This window comes from Brassica oleracea, chromosome C8 (genome assembly GCF_000695525.1).
Source record: "Brassica oleracea var. oleracea cultivar TO1000 chromosome C8, BOL, whole genome shotgun sequence".
Classification (NCBI taxonomy): Eukaryota; Viridiplantae; Streptophyta; class Magnoliopsida; order Brassicales; family Brassicaceae; genus Brassica; species Brassica oleracea.
The window spans coordinates 5129848-5146339 of NC_027755.1; the positions used below are offsets into that span (position 1 = coordinate 5129848).

At 39.7% G+C, this 16492-nt stretch overlaps 1 long non-coding RNA gene and 1 pseudogene across 1 annotated transcript; one reads left to right on the forward strand and one right to left on the reverse strand.

Annotated features, from left to right (window-relative positions):
- LOC106312765 overlaps positions 1–16492 on the reverse strand; it is a 29233-nt pseudogene that overhangs the window by 4661 nt on the left and 8080 nt on the right.
- Positions 15534–16325, forward strand: LOC106312766. The gene is made up of 2 exons (XR_001264221.1): positions 15534–15790; positions 15874–16325. It is a non-coding gene; the product is annotated as an uncharacterized LOC106312766 (long non-coding RNA).

Consider the following 16492-nt stretch of genomic DNA (forward strand, 5'->3'; position numbering starts at 1 on the left):
AAAGATTTTATAACTTAGAAGAAGATTTTTATTACTTGTTACAAGCTTTGTTTATTTCTTGGTGATGCAAAATGAAAGGGGAGTGGAGGTATTTATAGCCTCCAAAATACAAAATATCTTACATATTTTAATCCTAAATCTAGAGAATTCTACCATAATATCTAAGATTTTTTATCATAATTATCTAGATAATTCTATGAGAATATCTAGATTTTTATTCTAAGGAGGTGGATGATTGGAGGTGGATGATTTTTCTAGAATTTGGACTAAGTTTTGGATCAACACATGATTAGCCCAATACTTAACTTGATCCAAATCAAGTTTACCTTTCAACATTATGACCTTAAATTTACAATGTAGTTGTAGAAACTAGTCAACTCACCTGTCTTATTTTAATATTGGAAATCTTTATCATCTCCAGTTGTTTTTTTCTAGCCTTCTTTTCTCTGCGAGAAGAGCTGCGAGGCTTGTCAGTTTTTGCGTTTTTGAGATTCATCTGTCTAGATGACTCCCCTTTTTGGTCATTGGAAGATGAGACAGGGCTATTATAAGACTGTAGAAGAAGTTCATTAGCTACAGATTCTGCCACACTTTCTTCCCAAGTCCTGTCGAAAGAAGAAGTTCGTCTCAATTCCTGATCAGCTGAAACACCAGCGGTAGACCTAACGTCTAGGATATTGGATTTCTGCAAATAGAATGCAAGTATATTCTGAAAACGAATGGTGAAAATTCATTCAAAACTTTTTGACTTATAAACTATAATGAAAGCCTACTTGAACACAGTCAACATTGCTTTGTGACTGTACTGCAGCAGAAGAGCTAGAAGATTCATGACTTGCTAACTGTCTCTTTACACGTTTTGAACCAGCTGTTGTCGAAACTTTCAAAACTTCCTGCAAGGCACAAAGTTAATCAAAAAGGATTTATATATACTTAATTTTGTTTATCAGATTTTCATCTACAAGCTAATGCTAAGGGCATCTCCAATGGGACACAAAAAATTTCTTTATATTTCACACTAAAATAAAGTAACTCTATTACAGAGTTGAATTTGCTCCAATGGTTCACTTGGTTCACTCTATAATAGAGTTACTCTATCCCCTAGACTATATTTGCGAAGTGATTTTGCCACATGTCCTCTCTATAATCAATGTAACAAAACAAATATGACATGGCTACTAAAATTGATGACATGACTTCTACAAAAATATGACATGGATAATTTCATTTAATGTTGATTTATATTTTTGGTAAACTTATTAAAATATAGTAATAATTCATATATTACATTCAATATTGATATTTCTTTTTGGTAAACTTTTTTCAAATATGGTAATAGCTCATACATCATCTATAAAATAAATATATTCATATATAACATTTTAAATTTCGAAATATTATTATTTTGTGTAATTATATAATTTGTATTACTAAAGCTTTCAAAAATTTCTACAATTTTTTAAAAATTTAAATATCTAATCGTAAGATCATTAGTTTCTTATATACTACAAATTTTATAAATATTGTTTAGGCTAAATTTTTGATAATTATACAATTTTATATCATTTTTATTAGTTTTATACAAATTGATTTAATATATATCAAATCTATATTAAATATTAGTAAGAAAATAGTAAAATCTATAATATTTAATAAAATTTATTTTTTAAATATAAGTTAGATTTAAAAAATTCTTTACTGCACATGGTGCAGGAAAACACCTAGTAATAGAGTGAAATATAGAGTAATTCTATTACAGAGTGAACCATTAGAGAAAATTCAACTCTATAATAGAGTTACTCTATTTTAGTGTGAAATATAGAATATATTTTTGTGTACCATTGAAGATGATTTTGTGATGCTAGTTCTGACATGTCGCCTTTCTGAATTCTGCTCTTCCTCTGGGAAGAAGTACTCCCACATCATTTTGTACATTGTCTCTGACAAATGGATTCTGAGAGGGTAAATCTCCACCTACAAGATTTACAGGTATTATCAAAGGGATATCGAAACTTACACAACAAGCAAGAACAGTTCATTTAAAAAGATCAAAAGAAGTCATAAAATAAAAACAAGAGTTACAAGTATTAGCATGTTTCTGTCTGTCACTTTTGCAAATCCAGAATTAAATGATACAAAGCAACCGAAGATACTTACATGAAAAAGTTCAAGATGATTTCCATCTTTTGGTGTTCCCTGCTTTGCATCCACACGTAGCATGAATTTCCTGCAAACAAAATTACATTTCACTTCATATGTGATAAGAAAGATGAAGCACACTTCATACAGTTCATAGTTATGGCCTTATGGTTCCTTTCATATCTCTTAAACAATCAATACTTTTTCCAAAGGCAACTATAAAACCATCATTTATAAAGAAAAATATCAAGAAACCATAATAAATGTCTTGGAAATCATGTGACATATGGAAAAAATACAGGCATGGTAGATAAGCAAGCAAGGAAAACGTACTTTCCCCACTCGGATGGAGGATTCCATGCGGATAAAATCATATCCGAAGTTGCATTACACAGACAGTTCCTAACAACAAAGAACTAGGTGGTGAATCGAGCAACACCAATGTCTTTGTAATCTCGTTCAAAGTCATAAATCTGCATGTATAAATCCAATTTAATATATACTATTTTTTTTTTACATAATGCAACGAACTAAGCAATCAACTAAGAAGACTGAGAAAGATTCGAAGTAAATTGATGTTATCTCTCAAACATTCCATTTGTATAAAGAGTAGTCAGGATATTTATGATTGTGAATACTTAAACATGATGCATAAACTTACCATGTTATTTATATCTGCTTCAGCAAAGGCTCTACCATCTACAAGCATGCACCAAACAACCCTATTAATTTCCAAGGAAATGCGCATAGCATATGGTGCACTTTTGTTCTTCTCCATCAGTTGCAGATTTGCAGACTTCTGCTGCGCACTTCTTAAAGATGCAGAAGCCATCTTTCTAGACTTCTGTACATATAAGAGCTCTTTCTTTAGTCTTTCCACCTAAATCAGACCAACAAGAATAATATCAACTTTATATCGTCACAACATTATAATTTGGCGTAATTACTCTCAAGAATATAAGTAAAGCTCATGCAAAAGAAACAGATTTGTATCTAATATAATGGTTGCATGCACATCACTTAGTAATGAAATTAGTTGAAGCCGGAACAAAGAATTATGAAGAAAAATCTATGCCAATTCAAAAAATAAAGTTTGGAAAATAGTTTGAGTGGTGGGTGGTTATGTGAAATATTAAGGGCTGAAATGAAGAAAATCTGTACTTTTATTTAGACTATCTTTAACCCAGGTTATAAGTGGGTTTCTTAACCTTGGAGTCCCACAAAAACAACAAAAATGGATAACAGAAGTGATGAATTAAAGATCGGTAATGGCCTGTTTTCTGCACTGTTTGCGAGCCCCACCAACAAGTGGCGGCCCGCAATTGGATTGAATTATAACTTTTTTTTTTTTTTTTTTTAGAAAAAAAGTTGAAACTTTAAAACGCATTTAGCGTTAAAGATGCTCTTAGCCCTAAATATTTCACATAAAGGACTTTTATAAACATTTTCTTCACTATTCCGCAAACATGCCGATAGTCTTTCAATAAAAGAAAATCTGTACTTTTATTTAGTTTGGAAATCTAAATAAACATTATTCATCCATTCAAAAAAAACAAACATTATTCCGTACGTAGATACTTACCAGTATGGATTTTCTGGAACTAATCATCCACGAGTCACCTTCTTTCTCCACATGCGTGTCTTCCATATTATCGGAATAATGAGACAATATTTGAATATCATCAAGAAGCAACTTTTGCTCCCACTCTTTCTCTTTAAGGTTGATTTTTGCAATTTCTACTTCTTCATTTCCGTACGGAATTACTTCATCAACAGCGTCATCATCTTCAGTTGGAAAATGGATACTACTTTTGCGAGGCCTGATTCATAAAAAGAACTCCATTATAATGCAAGAAAATGCTTGCAAAACAAACAGAAAACAAGTTTTTGAAGTTTACCCATACGAATCATTTAGTTGAAATGGTGGCTTTAGAATAAATATGGATTATAAAATTTACTTGTGCCTATTTCAAGCTAATAATTAACTACACAGAAGAACAAATGAAAATGGTCGTTCCTTTAATTTTATTCAGGTTTTGGTTACTTGCGTTGGAGGAAAGAGAAGGATGGTCAAAACGTCCATCATAACTTGGAACTGTCGAGATGTCATTGTAGCTTTTATATTCCGCGAATTAAAAGTAATCTCTTCGAATGGTTTTATCTGCAAAAGGGCATAATGTAGTTACAAAATTTAACCAAAAAAAAAAGAATGTAGTTACAAAGGAGGTAATAATTAGGTTGCTTGTCTAGAAAGACAATTAGAATCGAAAAGGAAACCCATTATAGTTACACGAGGGCATTTGTTTTATGTGTACTTCAACTGAACTACTCCTAACCGGCAATGCAATTCCTTTCATTTGGTGCTATATTATCATTTAGATCTTTACTTGCCTACTTTTTGGATGTTGCTTTGAATTTGGACTAGATCGTTAAAACAGAGAAGAGATTTAAGAAACCTACTAGTTTTCTAGCAAAAACTATAACTAGATGGTGTTACCTTCAGATCTGGGGATAGACCTTCGTGTTTGGTATACCGCAAGTACATGTCACAAGGCATGAAAACCCTTTCAAGTAGAGCCCCAGTACGCTTCAGTTTTGGTGAGTTTCTTCGAATATTTGGGAGCCACTGCACCCCAGCACCTGGGTCAACATCAGTGAGAGCAACATGGGCCTGCACATGCTCTAACATCACAGAAAATTCCAATCTTGTGCATGTCATTTCAGGAATACGTTTTGGACTCTGTAAACTTTTTGTGCCAAGAAACTGCACGATTACTTCTTCGTCAACACGCATAATAGATTTAAATGATCGTGCTATAACACGACCACTAGCGGCAGCCAGCAGAAAGCGACCCTGGTATCCATCAAAGTAAGGTGTATCAACGAGTAAACAAACTCTTTACACCCAAAACAATAACAGCGCCAATTTGGTTGGTTAACTATGTTACCACGCACTAAAACAGGTAAAGCTGTTGAATGCACATTCTCACGCATATGATTACTTACATTAGCCTCCTCTGAGTGAAGATTAGACTGTGGCTCAATGACATTCACCATGAAGTGACTAGTGCCTTCTTCATGAGATCCGCTGGTCTCAACTTTATCTTGATATAGATCAGTGTCAAAAGTTAATAATGTTCTTTGCGGAGTTACATTATATTTAGAAACTCCACATCGTGAAAAAAAATTTGTGTAAGAAGAGAAAAATTCTGAAACAAATGGCAGTTACTAAATGAATTGAACACATACCAATTGTTCGGCTTTCTCCTGAGCTTGCAGAAGATGTTGAAGTTTCCTCTTGATTTTTTTGGTTTCCTTCAAGAATCTTGCTCTGCGTATACTGACGAGAAGGAGAAGGTTCGAACCCCTTCGATATTCCGCTAACAAAAGAGAAAACAGCATTCCTATTCTCTATCGTCCACAAGAGTTTGAGACCATAAACAAAGACCCGCTGACAGTTGTCAGAAAGGACTATATTGTATCCATCATCATCACTAGGATCTGATTGTAGATCTTCATCACTCTCGTTTCTATTTGCAAACTCTGACCGCAGATATGTAACCTCAAGATTTTTTCTTCCAGCCTCCTGCCATGCCGATAGTCTTTCAATATCAGCTTTTGGAGCCTGTCTTCTAATAGTACAATAATCACAATACAATAGAAACCCTGCATCACGATTCTTTTCATCCCCCTTGTGCCCATCTTTATTAATAAAACCCTTAGGCACATGAACATCAAGACCTTGATATACAAGGTCAAGTGCATCCCGCTTGCACTCTAATGTATAATTTTGCTTCCCGCGACTGTAGCATAATTCGTATTTTAGCTCTTTAATATCAAAAATCAATCCTTTGGCAGGGTCATCAAGGTCACTAGGCACGTAGTTTATTAGAAAAGGAGCGGCATCTACACGGACCATAAACTCCGTCATCACCTGATCTAGAGATAAGTCTTCAGCTACTAGGACAACTCTTGGGACTCCAAACCTAGGCCTTCCCGAGAAAGAACGTAACTTGTGCGGAGGATCACTATACAAACTGCAGCACTTGAGTATCCATGCCAAATCTTGTGCTCCAAGATTAATTGTTGGTGATGAACGAGACATGCTCTCATTCTTGTCAATGGGTCTAAGGGATAAATTGAATCGAAGCGAGAGCGATGCTGATCTGAGCGGATCAACAACATTCAAAGAACTCCCAGGCTCGCATTCCCAGTCCATTGTAACTTCGATATTAAACAGCGGGGCTTCGAAAAACGCAGCTCCAGAGTTGCCGCCAGCTGGAACATTTAGAGAGTGTCGACTCCTCAACTTTATCTTAAAAGTCTTTAGCATTAACAACCACACGACCATCTGACTGCTTAAATTCGATAGGACCGGTCACTATTTGGAGTTTACCTTGACTCTCATATGGATCTGTTGTAGCAAGAACATTCCACTTGGACGATTCAGAAAAAGATAAAGTGATATTGCAATGAACGTTGTTTCTCATATTATCCCACCAAGGTAAGCTTTGTTCCTCGTTGGAAACCTGTGGCCGGGCACATGGACTCATTTGCAAATCCGAGTGTGGCTGAGAACTCATCGCCTAGTTTAAGAGAACAATTTCAAGAAGTCAATAACCAGTCAAGTGAGAGATAATAACAAAGATTAATCATAACAAGAAAACAATGATACCTGTTGAACAATGGGACCTTCACATTTGCAAGAACTCGCAGAGAGAAGAGGAAGTGTGTAATTTCTTAACTTAACCACCAAGCTTCCAGTTTTCAGATTAACCTTGCTTCCACTTATTTCTTTACAACTAGGATCAAGCTTTCTCAAGACTTCCATCAACCCAGCATCATCATCACAGCCACGAACTGCCGTCAAGTTTAAATCAAAGTCTGTGGCGCAAACCCAAAGAAGAGAGTTTCTAGCAGCACTTGACTTAAAACCTGCCTGGAATCCCTCCCTACAAGCACCTGAACCCTCCGTGGGAACTAAACCCTGGCATGCTTGATAATATGATCAAAACGACTGTATCTGAATCTCTTCCTTCACTTTGCTAATAGCTAAAGGATCATGGACATCAATTTCATATCCCCATCAAAAACTATTTTTCTTTCACTTGTTTCTGCACCTTTATGACTTGCTTTGTGTATAAAATCTTCAACAAACTTCAATCTTACAGCCAACTCACATGTTTCTTTCTTCAGCAGCAGATAGTGTTCATCAAGCCAACCCTGGATAGGTTCTTCCTCAATATATGCGTTTAGCCTTCCTATGCAAAATCTTAACCGGCCAAAACCTGGACTTGAATTCTTAGGCTCCAAGCTTTCTTCTTCAGCTTCAGTTATAAGCTTCAAGTCTCGCAACTTCTCTTCAATGGAATCAGCTATGACGCGCAACTTCAGTTTGTATGGCATGCAAATATTAACATCGAGTCCTTGTACTACCCAGTCCCAAGGACGGTAGGGATTCTTGATAGCTGCATTCTTGTAGTTTTCAGTACTCGAGATCCGTTCAAAGCAAGCATAAGCTCTTCAACAAGCAGTCCTATGAAAGCATTCTCAGTAAAAATTGATCGTGCATTAAATTTAACCTCCACACCATCTCCTAGCCCAGCTGATATCGTCAACATTTCCACATCAATAGCAAAGATCGATTTCCTTTCCGTCGTCTCCACGTCAACCAAACCGGCCACGCATTCATGTTCTTCAACATTTTGTGCGTATGCCAATGAACTCAAACGCAGATACAGTCCATATAAATATAGATGAACGTCCGGTTCCCAACCCAGCGATATATCAGTCGCACTTAAAAGAAAATTAATGTCAAGCCCACCAGATAGACGTGTAAGCTTGGCGTTGTGCATATCAAACAATGTAACCTGGAGATGGCTTTCCCCCCTAAAAATTCCATTTCGGTTGAGTGTTTATCCTTGTTGAGAGAAAAGCTAAACCCTGTTACTTCAAGAGAGACCGAGTCTGTAACTGTATTATCCAATCCTGTAGCATCACAGAAATTTACAATGAAACGTGTAAGAGTAAGGTTCGCAAGCCTAGTTTCTTTCTCAGTTGCATGGGATAGTTCCACTCCTCCAGTCTTATTCGTCTTTTCGCCTGAAACAGTTAACTTCTTAACGAGAGCTTCGAAGGAGACAGCATTTGTTGTAAAAGATTCGACGCGCTTGTATGATAAATAGATCCTCATTGTAGTCACGTTTACAGAGAGCACTAAGTCGTTTCTGCAATCTCTTCTTGCCCAGTTCAAGCTAATCTTTTCTATATGCATCAACAAACCAGAGTTTGGCTCTGTTCCGAGAATGTTTTCTTTATAGCATTGTTGGTACTCATCTGCCAAATGCAAATTCAGTTCACCAAGTTCAACATCGATGGCTGTGTCCATACTTGAAATGTTATTTGCAAACACATGTGATGACTGCGAATAAAACTGTAAAACACAGAACAAAATATTGCTTAGCATTTAGTAAAACAATTTTTTTTTTTAACACAACACATCACATATTAAAGATCTTCAGCCCAACTAAAAATAGTTGGTGGTAGTCAAGTACAGAGCTGATTTAGCAAGTGAATCAGCCAAGGAGTTCAAGTTTCTGGATACATAAGAAAAAACAATACAATCAAAGGAGAGGGATAGATGCTCGATGTCCCGTGAGATCCCGTAGAGATCCTTCGGGGGATTCTTCGAGTTGATGACAGCAACAAATGCTTGACAATCTTACTTGATGCAGATTCTTGTAAAGCCAGCTTCGAGGGCGTTGAGAAGAGCCGATCTAATAGCTAACGCTTCAGCTACTAGTGCGGACGAGGTGTTATCAAATGTAGCCGTACCCTGATGTGGTTGCTCGTCCTTCTGGGTGATGAAGATCCACCCACATCCTGCTCTAGATGTTGTAGCATGCCACACTGCATCAGTAAAGCATAGCAGGCATGTGTTTTGTAAGGGTGGGATCGAGCTAGGTGACATAGAAGCGCGAGGCTGAGTGGTAGATATCAGAGCAAGATGCCATTCTTTTGCATTACTTACCGCTTTGGTAAGAATCTCCAATGGCGTCCATGCCCTGTTTTCGAAGATCAAGTAGTTCCTTGCTGTCCAAATTCCCCATACAACCCATGGGAAGATATTCCCTGTCAGGCCCCACGGCGGTAGCAGGGGCAATGATGCAGACCCTAAGAAGGCTTCACTAAATGAAGTACACTCCGCTGGGCTCAAACTAGATGGCCAAATCTGTAAATTCCATATCACTCTAGTAAACTGGCTCTGTAGGAAGATGTGTTCAGCGGTTTCGAGTTCTCCACAATGCCGACACATTACGTTGGACGTAAGTCCTCGCTTTGCTAGGTTCTCTCCTAGAGCCAGAGCTCCCTCGGCTATTTTCCATAGGAAGAGGTGCAGCTTCGGTGAAGTCTTGCATTTCCAGATCACCTTGTAATATGTCTGGTTGGCTGTGGGCTCGATTGTCTCCATTGTTGTTGCCACATAATAACCAGACTTAGCTGAATAAATACCTGAACTGGATGCGAGCCATACATAGGAGTCCTCCGGTACATGCTGGGGTAGGATGCTCTGTATCTTAGGGATATTCCATTCCCTCGTTCCTCTACACATGAGGTCTGCGACAAAGAGGTCTTGGTGTGTCTCCTGCACAGGGCCGACTGGTCTCGACGGAAAATCCATACTCAACCATGGATCTTTCCACACTCTTGTGCTTTCTCCATCTCCAATGGTTTTGCTCAGGTTTGTTATCAGTAGGTCTCTTCCTACTAAAATGCTTCTCCAGCCATGGGAAGCGGCTTTCGGTGCCTCAGCTTGGAGAAAGGGGCTTTTGTTGCAATACTTTCCCCGTAAAACTCTTGATAATAAGCACTCTGGTTTCGTTACTATCCTCCATGCCTGCTTCGCAAGGAGAGCCGCATTAAAGGCTTGAATGTCTCTTACTCCTAAGCCTCCCACCGCTTTAGGTGCCGTGATCTTGTCCCAAGCTACCCAGCACACTTTCTTTTTATCCGGAGCCACATCCCACTAAAATCTCGTAAAAGCTGACTGAATCCGACTACACAAACTCACCGGTAATTGGAAGCATGACATCGCAAAGGATGGTTTAGCAGTCAGCACCGCTTTCAACATAACTAGTTTGCCAGCACTAGAGAGTTGTCTCGATGCCCAACCAGCTGCCTTCAGTTTGATCTGGCCGACAATGCTTGTGAATAGGTCTTTTTTTCGTCGACCAAAATGTTCCGGGAGTCCTAGATATTTACCTACTCCTCCTTCCTGTGCAATCCCGAGGTGTGATTTAACACGTTCCCGTATTACCTGCGGGGTCTTTGCTGAGAAGGAGATTGAGGATTTGGCGGTGTTGATAAGCTGTCCAGAGGAAGTCTTGTACTGGTGTAGTATCTTCATCAGCGAGGAACAGCTCCTGTCGTCCGTATCCAAGAAAAACATAGTATCGTCGGCAAACAATAGATGGTTTATGCGTGGAGTCGGAATGGCCACTCTCAGTCTTGACAAATGGCCACTGCGCTGAGCTCGTCTACACAGTCCGGATAATACTTCTCCACACAGTATGAAGATGTAAGGCGATAATGGATCTCCTTGTCGTATTCCTCGCAAGGGGAGTACTCTGCCATGTGCTGTATCATTGACGAGGAATGAATATGAAACTGAGCTCACACACTGCATAACCAGGTTGACAAAGGAGCTCGCAAAGCCGAATCGTTCCAGGACAGTCTCAATAAAATGCCATTCCAACCTGTCATAAGCTTTGCTCATGTCTGTCTTAAGCGCCATAGAACAATGGATTTCTGCTTCAGACATCTTGAGCGTATGGAGGATCTCATGAAGTAATGAGGATGTTGTCGGAAATAGCTCTCCCGGGTACAAAGGCCGATTGGGTTTTCGAGATGATGTCTTGGAGTATAGGTTTGAGTCGGAGTGAGAGGATCTTCGTGATAACCTTGTAGAGTACATTACACAAGGCTATCAGCCGATATTCCGATACCAGTTTAGCTCCAGTCACTTTTGGTATAAGCCGGACATGCGTAGTGTTTGACGCTGGCGGCATATAACCAGTTCTGAAGAAGTTCTGGATTTCGAGGATCAGAGCCGGTCCGACAGTGCTCCAGTTGGAGTGGAAGAAGCTTGCCGAGAAGCCATCCGGGCCTGGTGCTTTGTCCGGATGGATGAGAAACAAGGCATTTTAATCTCAGCTGCATCGGGTATTAATACGATATTTTCATTGTGTGAGGCCGATATCCTGGGTGCAGGGGCTGATGTGACAATGTCTCTTGTGGCTGAGGTAGTCTCGCTTGTTATCTCTGATGTGTAGATGCTCAAGAAATAGAGGCCAATTTGATGCGCAATCTGATCCTCTTCGTAGTATGCCGTGCCGTCTTCACCTTCTATAACTGTCAAGCGGTTGCGAGCACGTCGACCTTTAGCTATCGCATGGAAGTAGCCGGAGTTTTTGTCACCTAAGGATAGCCACATAATCCTACTTCTTTGTAGCCAAAAGTCCTCTTCAGCCTTATACGCGATCCTTAGCTTCGAGTTGAGAGCTGTAATAAGGGTTTCATCACCTTGTGGATCAGTCATTGCCACTTCCAGACATTGTTTTAGTCTATTGATCTCCTCCTTGCTGTTAACATGCTGTTCTCGAGTCCAAGATGAGATGGCTCTTCTACACATAGCGAGGCGGGTATTCACGGGAGCTTCGGTATTACCGTTCCAGACCTCCATTATAAGTTTTTTCACGTCTTCATTGTCCCGAAGTCGACGGTCATAGCGGAAGAGGCGTCCTTTATGGCGTTTTGGTGAGTCAAAGACTGTAATCAACGGTCTATGGTCCGAGCTTTCGAAGTTAAGGTATTGACATCTCCCTGTTGGGAATCTATCAGACCAAGCCGGATTAACCACAGTTCTGTCTGGCCTGCAATATACCATGTGACTGTGTCGTTTACCTCTCCAAAATAAGTTGTTACCGGAATGCTTGAGGTCAAATAAATCGCAGCGAGCAAGCATATCTCGGAAGGCTCCAAAAGTTCCTTCTGCTCTTTCCGGACCTCCTGATTTTTCATTGTTATCCACGATTTCATTGAAGTCACCAGTTAATAACCATGCTTCATTTCTATGAAGTGAAAGATCGATCAGAGAATCCCAAATAACACTTCTATTAGGCACTTCTGGTTCCCCATAAACAAATGTTGTATAAACAGTAGCTCCCTTATGGGTAATCATGGTATCTATTACATTCTTGGAGGAAGATAGAATCTGAAGATTTAGATCTTGTTTCCAGAAGAGGGCGAGTCCTCCACTACTAGGCCTCTCCGGGGGAACTAGGAAATGATGATCCGTGTCCATAAATTCAAGTTCTTTAAGCACATAGGGATTTTGATTCTTGGTTTCCATGAGGAAGACTACATCTAGGGAAGCTTGTCGTCGGAGCTTTCTAATATGTTGGACTGTCATGGGGTTCCCCAACCCACGACAGTTCCAACTCAATATTGCTAAGGAAGAACGGGAGTTTGCCGAGGAAAATCCATAGTATTCCTCGAACTTGCTGGGATTAGCACTATCGGCAGTGCTGTAGCCGACGCAGATGATGCAGCTTGTTGAGTAGTCTGTCTTGTGCCCGCACGCGATGATGTCCCTGGAGAAGCATGAAGGCGAGCTATGTTTCTCTTTTTTGATCCCATACCGGAAATTTTTTTCGGGCTAGCTCTAACAGTGGTTCTTCTCCCTTTAGATGTTGGGGGGCGTCCCCGCTTTCTTATTGGCACAGATGAGGTTTAAGCTTGCAAGTTCTCCTGATTGCTATGGATTTGAAGGTCTGATACTTGTAATGTCTCAGTTCTCGCCAGAGCAGCTGAAGCTTGTAAGATACGAGTAGCTCTGATACTTGTAATGTCTCAGTTCTCGCCAGAGCAGCTGAAGCTTGTAAGATACGAGTAGCTGCTTCTTCCACACCTCTATTCATCTCGCTCTGAAGTACACGTTGCTTTCGTGCTGCACTTTCCATAGGATCAGGGCAGCATATATATTGAAGAGTAGTTTCTCGAAGCTCTTCCAGCACCTCCTCTCTGGAGGGTAATTCAATAGCTGGTGGGAAATCTCTAGATTCCAAGTTTCTTCCAACCGAGCGTCTAGGAGGTTGGAAAGGAGAACTAGGAGGCGTAACTTCCTGGGCTACCACCGGTGATCTAGCTCTCCATTGTAAGACTGGAGAGTTATCCTTACGTTCTGCGATGTTTCCCTCTCTATGTCTGTCTGTATGGTATGTGGTTCTACGCCTCGTATAAGGCGGTGATGTAACTTCGTTGTTTCTGTGGTCCATCTGAGTTCGAGCCTTTTGAGGGTTGTTCTGCTGGAAGGAACTTGGTGCAACCTTGTTTCGCGGTCCTGGCGGATGGAGTGCCGCAGAGGAGACTCTGTTCCCAAAAGGTCCCCCGTGTCGATCCAAACGTTGCTGGTATGGCTTGTTGTAACCAGTAGACTGGCCTTTGATTCCCAGACTGTTTGGTGAGACGGTGTGGGAGATCTCTGCAACTTTCTTTGCACTGGAGTAGTGTCCTCTGTTAGGTTGGGATATGTAGTAGCTCTTTCTGGGCACTGCGACTGTAGATGGGAGAGGCGGTAACAGTTAGAGCAGTGAGTTTTCATAATCCAGTGCTATAATGCTCTCTTCTCCGGACTCGTAGTCCATTGCCGCCTCCATTATCAGTGGTTTCAGCCCATCAATTACTACCCTAACCCGAGCTGTAGTTTTCGTCACTTCATAAGTTTCAAGCTCCCCTAGCCTAGGCCTATGTTGCGTACCACCTTTTCGTGCCAGTAGTGGAGCGGGATCCCTCTTAAGGAGATCCAGAACGGAATTTGCGATGAGAAGCTTTGAGAGATAATTGGCTCCCACCGTTGAACAATAATCATCCAGCACCCAAATTTATAAAGTCTATTGTTGAGGGCGTCTCGAAGGTCTTCCTCCTTCTTGAATCGGAATTGGAAGCAGCCATCACCTAGGTCTGACCCTGAGGCGTGTTCCATCAGGTTCCATTTTCTCGCTAGGTAGGAGAGGACGGCTCTCATCCTCTGTTCTTTTGGATTCGTCAACCGACCCACAAGCTTAAGCATGTTTTCCTTAATCAGATCGGTAGGGTCGAACTCCGGTGCTCGCATCCTGAGACGCGGAGGCCCAGTAGAGTTTTGGGTAATAGCTTTGCCTTTCTCTTCAGATGTGAATCTCCTTGCCATATTGCAACGGGAGTGAGTGGCTTGGGTCTGAAGCAAGTATGGTTACTATGTCGTAGAATGTAGTAGTTCGTGTGAGCTTAAGCGGAGGTATCGAGGTCGCCGGAGTAACTAATTTCTAGACTTGTGCAGGGGAAGGAGATATGTGGCTGTAGTGGCTTAGATGTGACGACGCTGTGGTAGAGGAGTAACTCTCGACTCTACCCTCGTTTAGACCGTTCTTGAGAGCCTAATTTTGTCTTCCCCCATCAGTAGTTCGGATTCCATGCGAAACAAAGTAATGGGGTGCAAAGGTAGAGTCTAGACGGCCTCCGCCGTGGAGAAACGTCGGAGAAACCAGTGGTGGTATGGGATTTTGAAAAAAACTTCTAAAAAGGGAAAAAGAATCGGGTTGGTGGAGAGGTCAGATAAAAGCCTGTTTAGTAAGCATGACTAGAAAGGCAATAAACCGGGGTTTTGGCAAAACCGTGTGAAAGTCAAACTAGCTTTACCAAACCGTCTCGAGAAAGTCGCCTGAGAGCGTTTTTTTTAAGTCTTAAGGAGAATCTCCGACTTAGTAAAAAATTAAGAGCATGATTAGTGAGGGTATGAGAAGGAGTCTCTCACACTATAATAATGAAACTTAGTGAAGAAAGAGGAGAAGGAACAAAAACATGAAAGACGTTTCTTCATTAATAAACTCCCTAAATTTAGGAAACATAAAGTTTGGACTTTTAAAAAAAAAAATCCCTAAACTTTTCTTAAATACTCGTTCTTTATGTGTTCCTTCTTTATTAGCCCAGCATATTATGTTTTTAAATTTTTAAAAGACAAAATAAAAAATATAAGTAAATATATAAGAAATTCTTGAGAATTTCTCTTTAATATTGATGCTCTAATATATGTTTTATTAATTCAAGTAATACAAAAAATGTTTTTAATATTTCGGAGACCATAATAAAAGCTTAAAATCAAATTTCATACTATTTATTTGTGATATTTTAGTTTTTTTCTTATTTATGAAATTTAAAATTATGTTTTTAACAAAAAATATATAAATACAAATATTTTTATTTAGGATCTTAGAAATTGCGGTCCCCATACACCGATAACTTGTATATTTGCGTAGATGGAATTTTGACTTTTCAGATGATGTGTTTTTTATGTCCATTTTTTCCTTATGCCTATTTGCAAAACCCATCACCCGTGAAGAGAGAGAGAGAGACTACACTAATCTCTACAATTGATGCACTCTTCTTTTCAAAATCAACTATCTCATCTCTCTCATTATTTTTGGTTTCTCCGTCGTTACCATCTCTCATCTCTTTCAATCTCTTTGTGTTCTCCGTCGGAGCCTTTGTTCCAAAATAAACTCTCCGATTTCTATTCTTTAGTCTCACCAGAGTCTCTAGGATTTATACAATTGTAAGTCTATTCCTTGTTTTTCCGTTTTGAATCATTTTCCATCATTAGGGCTTATACCCACTTCATATATTGTTCAATTTCAGGGCTCCATCTCTTCTTATATGAGCTAGAATCCTGGCATCCTTGCACAATCACGTCGTCCATCTCCATGGATTCAGACCGTCCGCGAGAAATAAGAGCCCACAATCTATGCCGCTTCTTCCCTTGAATCCAGAGGTCCGATCGAGCTGATTCCTTATGCTTTCGTTGCTCCGCCTGCTTCTCTGTTGACGGCTGTTGTAGACTAGAAATCGGAGGAATCTAATGGTGATTGCAGATTGGGCAATGCAAGGATGAAACCAGTTTGTAAAAGGAGAGAGAATGGAGCTTATGAGCCGGATAATAGTTGTGTTAGCTGGAAAATATTGTTGTATGGCTTTTTCTATATTTATCTTCATAATCTTTATTCTAAGTAACATTAGCTTGTTAATACTGTTGTTTTCGATATTCACGGGGCTAACGATTTTTTTTTTTTGATAAGGACAACTCAGTTGGCTAATATATAAGTTAGGAGGGTTATACTTTGACTTATACAAATATTTGGTATGTTAGCTGGTATCTAATTTTGTTTACCGGATATTTAAGAAATTGACGATGTGATATTCTAGATGTCATCGATGTGAGAGACAAGGTTTCACTTCTTAGATTTAGGTTAGGTCAAGA